Here is a 6,342-nt window from a genome sequence, read left to right as displayed (position 1 = left end):
CACACACACACACACACACACACACACACACTTACTGAGTGTGGAAATATTTTCCCTCATGGAATTAGTTGACAATACCATGGTGCTAAAGGTCTGCCCTATTCATATATCATGACATTTAAACTGTACACAACACAGAACTTCAAAGAGTACTATGGTATTATCATAGTTCATGGTCCAAAACATAGTATTTCCTTTGACAGACTCGAGATCTCTTTAAAACAGATTAAATAACGAATTAAATGAAATAGTTTACAATTCTTGTTAATGAAGGGAAACATTAATAGAGACGGTATGTGAAGTTAAATCACACACGCTAACAGTTCAGTTATTTAGTTAGCAAGCGTTCAGCTAAACTTGACCTCACTAATGCTCGTCAATAGAAACAATTTTACTCACAGGCTAAAATACAGACCGAATAAAAATGCACTAACATACGTGTCTTTCTTTCGGATGAATATTTATGAGAAATCCGTAACTCGCTCTTCACAGCTCCCTCTCTCTTGGCGCTCGCGTCTCTAGTTTGAAGTATACAGTTTTGTTGTAGTTGGTTGAGATGCCGCTACTTCGTATATGAGAGGATATGAGCGCTGGTTCGCTAAACAACTCAACAGCGCCACCTGTGTGGATGGGCGGAATGGATTCACTCATTCTAATTCTATATACCGCTTTCATCGAAATTTGAATTGGTCGCACTTACACTAGCTAAAAATACTATGTACATCCTATGCTGGAAAATCCAACTTATTCTTCTTGTTTATTGAACTGGTGCGTAAAATTAATAACACACAAGCGCTAGTGTTGTTGAGCACGTGGAGGTCGTTCACGGTGACTCGTAACTCACGCGCTCCAATACACTTCCGGCAACAACTCTACTGTTTAACAGGATTTAGAAGAATTTATTTTTATAAAATTTTATTATTATAAAATTTTATTTTTTATTTTTTTTAGTTCTTCCTGTTCCATCAATGGTCGACACTCCAGCCTAGTAGGTGGCGGGAATGCACCTATCGTTTGTTTGCCAACCGCCATAAAACTCCAAAAGAAGAAGAAGATGTGACTCTTATGCTGGAGGATGACTATGCATAATAACTATTTGTGAGTTGACAACTGCCTTTAAAAACAAAACTGAGGCGTAAATGTATGAAACTGAATGATGATCTGTATACGCATCTTGTAATCTGACTGTTTTTTTTATAAAGTCAAATATGTATTTTAAATAAAGTTTTGGGGTGATAATACAAAACAATCTAGTCTTCTTTCTTGGCACATCCTAAATGACAGTCATGACTGTCTATTAAAGATAACTTTCATACTTCATACTATTTTAGACTGCTTGTGAGGTGAAGATTTGATTTGATTGACTGTAAGTCAAATATAGTTATGGACTGGCCTTAAATTAAACACATCCTGGTGAAAAACAGTGCAAGAACATTTAAAGCAGTAGTTTGCTACCTTTTTGACTCCAGGGGCCCCATTGTCCACAACAATATTCAAAGGCCCAATTACTTTTCTGGATTTACTGGATTTATATATTTAACAATATTTTATCAGATGATTTCTGCCTGATATTGTTGGTATAGCTAAAACATGTAAAAATTGGACTACCTCATATATGCAGTTTTTCCAAGATGGTGAAAACATATGAATAATTTTAAAAAGTCAATTAAAATGAGAAATGAATGGCTTATTTTATTGCTTGTTGAAGTCATTTTGATGCCCCCTTGGAAGTGCTGAGACCCCCTGATTTAAATGACATGAAATAAAACAGTGCTTCTCAAAGTGTGGTACTCAGAGGAATCACTAAATTAAATATAAATTAATGTTAAAACACAATACATTTCAATTTAATCTCTTTTTTACATTTAAGTACAGTATACAGTTTTTATTTAACTTTTAGGTCATTTTAATTTAATCATTATTTAAGTTTTTTATTTACCTGCATGTAAGCACAGTGCAGTGTTAATGTTCAAACTGTGTATTTACAATGTTAAAGTGACTGTTAACAACAAATATTCTTATTAGGAATAAAACTGCCTTGTTTTTGAACTGTGCAAAGCTGTATCTGAATTGTTAGGCCTACTACGCTACTGTATTTTAATGTTGGCCATTATGGTGGTACTTGGAGAGCCAGATATTTTCTGAGGTGGTGGTACTTGGCATAAAAAGTTTGAGGACCACTGAAATAAAAGATTGTAAGGTTGCGTTTCAAGGCAGAAGAATAAGCATTTCTGTTTCAAAAGTTGATGTATGGAAGATTGTGATTAGTTGTGACACTTTTCACTTCCAGTGAATATTTTCTCAGGGGTACATTTACTTTTTCAAAGTCAATTTCTCTATAGACAAACATTAAATCATTGCTACAGAACAGCTATTTCATTTCAATAGATAAGGGGGGGGGGACTGTAACACACACTTGGACCAGGGTTGCCAGGTTTTCACAACAAAACCTGCCCAATTGCTTCTCAAAACTAGCCCAATCACGTTTTGAGGGGGAACCCCCGGTAAAATCGCATTCAGGTGGGGTAAAATACATGTTTTTGGTGGGGTTCCCCTGGTAAAATGCACATTTTAGGGTCTAAATATAACATTATTGGGGTCGCTTAAACCCGCGGACATGAAAAACAACCCGCAGCAACAGTGTTAAAGTAGCCCAATTCCGCAGGAAAACCGCAGACTTGGCAACACTGACTTGGACCCTACAGCAGGGGATGTCGTTACCCAAAATTTAACTTGTAAAATAATTATGAAGAACGAAGCAATTCATGAAACCTCACATAATGGAAAAGGTAAAAAAAAGAAAATCAATATATTTGCATATTACATATGTAAAGAAGAACTGGCATTTTATTATTTTGTGTTTGGAGTAAAGTAGTTACCCCTGTGTATGTTTTTGTCTTTAGAAAGCAACTCCTGACATGCATCAGTTCTTGAATGATCTCAGACAGCGAGTGAGAGTCAGGGTGGTCGGAGGATCAGACCTGGACAAAATTAAAGAACAGTTGGGTGATGATGGTGTGTAGAACAATTGCAAAACTCTGTTTAAATACATGCACGAAACATTCAGTGTATTTATAGTATTCATGAGTACTTAAAATCTTTCATTTCCTTTACAGTTATTAATAGAGTGGATTATGTGTTTGCTGAGAATGTTTTGGTAGCATACAGGTTTGGGCAGCTGCATTCTGTGCAGGTAATTTTAATTCTCGGTTTACTATCAAATGAGATCACAAACTTGTTTAGCAAATTATATTTGTTGCTTTTCTATTTCCATATTTTTTTTATTTCTTTTTTTTTTTTTAAATCAGAATATTCAGGCATACTTGGGAGAGGAGGTTTTACAGGATTTGATCAATTTCTGCCTCAATTACCTTTCAAAGATAAAAGTGTCCAAGAAAAGGTGAGGACATCACAACGTGACGTCTGTAGTCGCTTGCGGAAAACATATTTTTATTGCTTTACTTTAAAGTCGGTCAATATTGATTGTGAATATTATAGTTTATTTTTATTTATTGATAATAATAAGAAATGTTTCTTGATCTGCAAATCGGTATATTAGAATGATTTCTAAAGGATCATGTGACACTGAAGACTGGAGTAATGATGCTGAAAATTCAGCTTTGATATCACAGGAATAAATTACATTTTACAGCATTTCTGTTTTTGCTATATTTTTGATCAAATAAAATCTCACTGTCCCCAAACTTTATGTATATATAAACACCATCTTTTTTTCTTGCAACCATAATACTTATGGTATTTTTACTTCATCTCAGAGGCACATTTATTGAATTCCGTAACGGAATGCTGAATGTCTCTCCAATTGGTCGAAGCTGCAGCCAAGAAGAATTGAATTCTTTGAACTTGATAAGGTAATTTTTTGTATTCATCAATACTAACACAAACTAAAAAAAACATGTACATCCATGCTTGAAAATCCATGCAATTATTTATATATTATATGTGAATAGTTTTTTCTTATATATCAAAAAATTACAGTTATTAATAGAGTGGATTATGTGTTTGCTGAGAATGTTTTGGTAGCATACAGCATACACATTCTGTGCAGGTAATTTTAATTCTCGGTTTACTATCAAATGAGATCACAAACTTGTTTAGCAAATTATATTTGTTGCTTTTCTATTTCCATATTTTTTTTATTTCTTTTTTTTTTTAAATCAGAATATTCAGGCATACTTGGGAGAGGAGGTTTTACAGGATTTGATCAATTTCTGCCTCAATTACCTTTCAAAGATAAAAGTGTCCAAGAAAAGGTGAGGATATCACAACGTGACGTCTGTAGTCGCTTGCGGAAAACATATTTTTATTGCTTTACTTTAAAGTCGGTCAATATTGATTGTGAATATTATAGTTTATTTTTATTTATTGATAATAATAAGAAATGTTTCTTGATCTGCAAATCGGTATATTAAAATGATTTCTAAAGGATCATGTGACACTGAAGACTGGAGTAATGATGCTGAAAATTCAGCTTTGATATCACAGGAATAAATTACATTTTACAGCATTTCTGTTTTTGCTATATTTTTGATCAAATAAAATCTCACTGTCCCCAAACTTTATGTATATATAAACACCATCTTTTTTTCTTGCAACCATAATACTTATGGTATTTTTACTTCATCTCAGAGGCACATTTATTGAATTCCGTAACGGAATGCTGAATGTCTCTCCAATTGGTCGAAGCTGCAGCCAAGAAGAATTGAATTCTTTGAACTTGATAAGGTAATTTTTTGTATTCATCAATACTAACACAAACTAAAAAAAACATGTACATCCATGCTTGAAAATCCATGCAATTATTTATATATTATATGTGAATAGTTTTTTCTTATATATCAAAAAATCACTTTGTCTTTTGAAAGAATGTCATTAAAGGTTGAGTGACTTCTTCAATGTTCTTATGCAGAAGGAGAAAATCAGAGAAAAGTTTGTCTCTGTTTTAAAGGAAGAGTTTGCTGGGAAAGGACTAGCTTTCGCCATTGGTTTGTAACAATTTAAGTACTGTAGATATGGTTGTATAGCCAGTAATATATCTGTGTAGTGTATATATTAATTCTATACATCATAATATGTATGTTTATTTTTTCCTGCAGGTGGGCAGATCAGCTTTGATGTGTTTCCAGTGGGTTGGGATAAGCGATACTGTCTGGGAATTGTAGAGACTCATATCAGCGCATCCATTTCTTTGGAGACAAAACTATGCCTGTGAGCCCAAGAATTGACTACTACAATCTTGACTAGTAGTAGCATTTGTGTATTCATGCATACATGTGCTGCTGCATAAATGTCTCAGACTTGCTTGAATTAAGCAGTTTTGTGATTTTTTTTTTTTTACAAACAGGGCGGAAACGATTATGAAATCTTTGTAGACCCCAGAACAATTGGTCATGAGGTCAAGTCTCCTGAGGACACACAGAGGATCTGCAAGGAGCTCTTCTTCAGCTCTGCTATCCAGAATGAAGTACAGTAGAAGAATACAATGTCCATGAACTGTGAAATTATAAATAGAAATCTCACTTGACATGTCCAAGCCATTATTGTCTTTGTGTACTTCAATGATTGTACCTCATGACAGGTACTAGATAAACCTGTACATACAGTGTTCATTTTCTATGTAATCTGATATTATTTACAGGTTTAAGGAACTGACTGGTGCTAGTGTCACTGTCTGAACTTCTGTCTTTAATCATGTCAGTACTGGAAATATACACTATAAATATACACTATTTATTTTATTATTAAACACTTTGGTCCAAATGTAAAGACAGATATTCAGTTATGACAGGATGGATTTCATCAAATGTTACTGTACTTGTGTTATGTTTTTTTTTTAAATCAGGAGCAGAAGTGATTAATAAGAACAGGTGTAGGCTGGACTTAACTAAAATTAATGGTGAAGGTACTACAATTTAGGTCTAATTTTCATAAGTAGGATTTAAAAAGACTTCAAGACAAAGGGCTTTATTAACTTCGAATTGATCTATTTTTGTTCAAATTAAACTAACTTAGTTCATTTCATGACAACAAAACCAATAGTTTTTGCTTGGCAGAGTTAATCTACATGCTGAAGTCAAATAAGTGAATGCAAATGCTGTATAATAAACAGTAAATATATTCTGATTGATTGGATATGATATTGCTGCACTGTACCAGTTTATGTATAGTTAACACGTTCAAAACTGTAAGAAAGTACTGTATATGTTCTGAGCTAAACGCATAAAAGTGTAAAAACAGGTTCTTATTTTTATTAGCAACACATTTGAAAAAATAAAATTGCAATTCTCAATGTTCGTAATAACCTACTCGCATGCACATTTT

The 6,342-nt window shown here is 33.5% G+C and overlaps 1 protein-coding gene and 1 pseudogene across 1 annotated transcript in view; one reads left to right on the top strand and one right to left on the bottom strand.

Moving 5' to 3' along the window:
• mad1l1 (mitotic arrest deficient 1 like 1) overlaps nucleotides 1-591 on the bottom strand; it is a 98,414-nt gene extending 97,823 nt beyond the window's left edge. Inside the window, exon 1 of the mRNA XM_016249466.1 lies at nucleotides 439-591. The gene's annotated coding sequence lies outside the window, so the exon portion shown is untranslated. The remainder of the gene's footprint in view (nucleotides 1-438) is intronic.
• A 2,189-nt stretch (nucleotides 592-2,780) lies between these two features.
• LOC107565165 (phosphomannomutase 2-like) lies at nucleotides 2,781-5,560 on the top strand (annotated as a pseudogene).
• The last annotated feature ends 782 nt before the right edge of the window (nucleotides 5,561-6,342 follow it).

Source organism: Sinocyclocheilus grahami, unplaced genomic scaffold (genome assembly GCF_001515645.1).
Source record: "Sinocyclocheilus grahami isolate Dianchi unplaced genomic scaffold, SAMN03320097.WGS_v1.1 scaffold25.1, whole genome shotgun sequence".
NCBI classification, from domain to species: domain Eukaryota; kingdom Metazoa; phylum Chordata; class Actinopteri; order Cypriniformes; family Cyprinidae; genus Sinocyclocheilus; species Sinocyclocheilus grahami.
The sequence above is the reverse complement of the archived record's forward strand: the minus strand, read 5'-3'. Positions and strand labels throughout refer to the sequence as shown.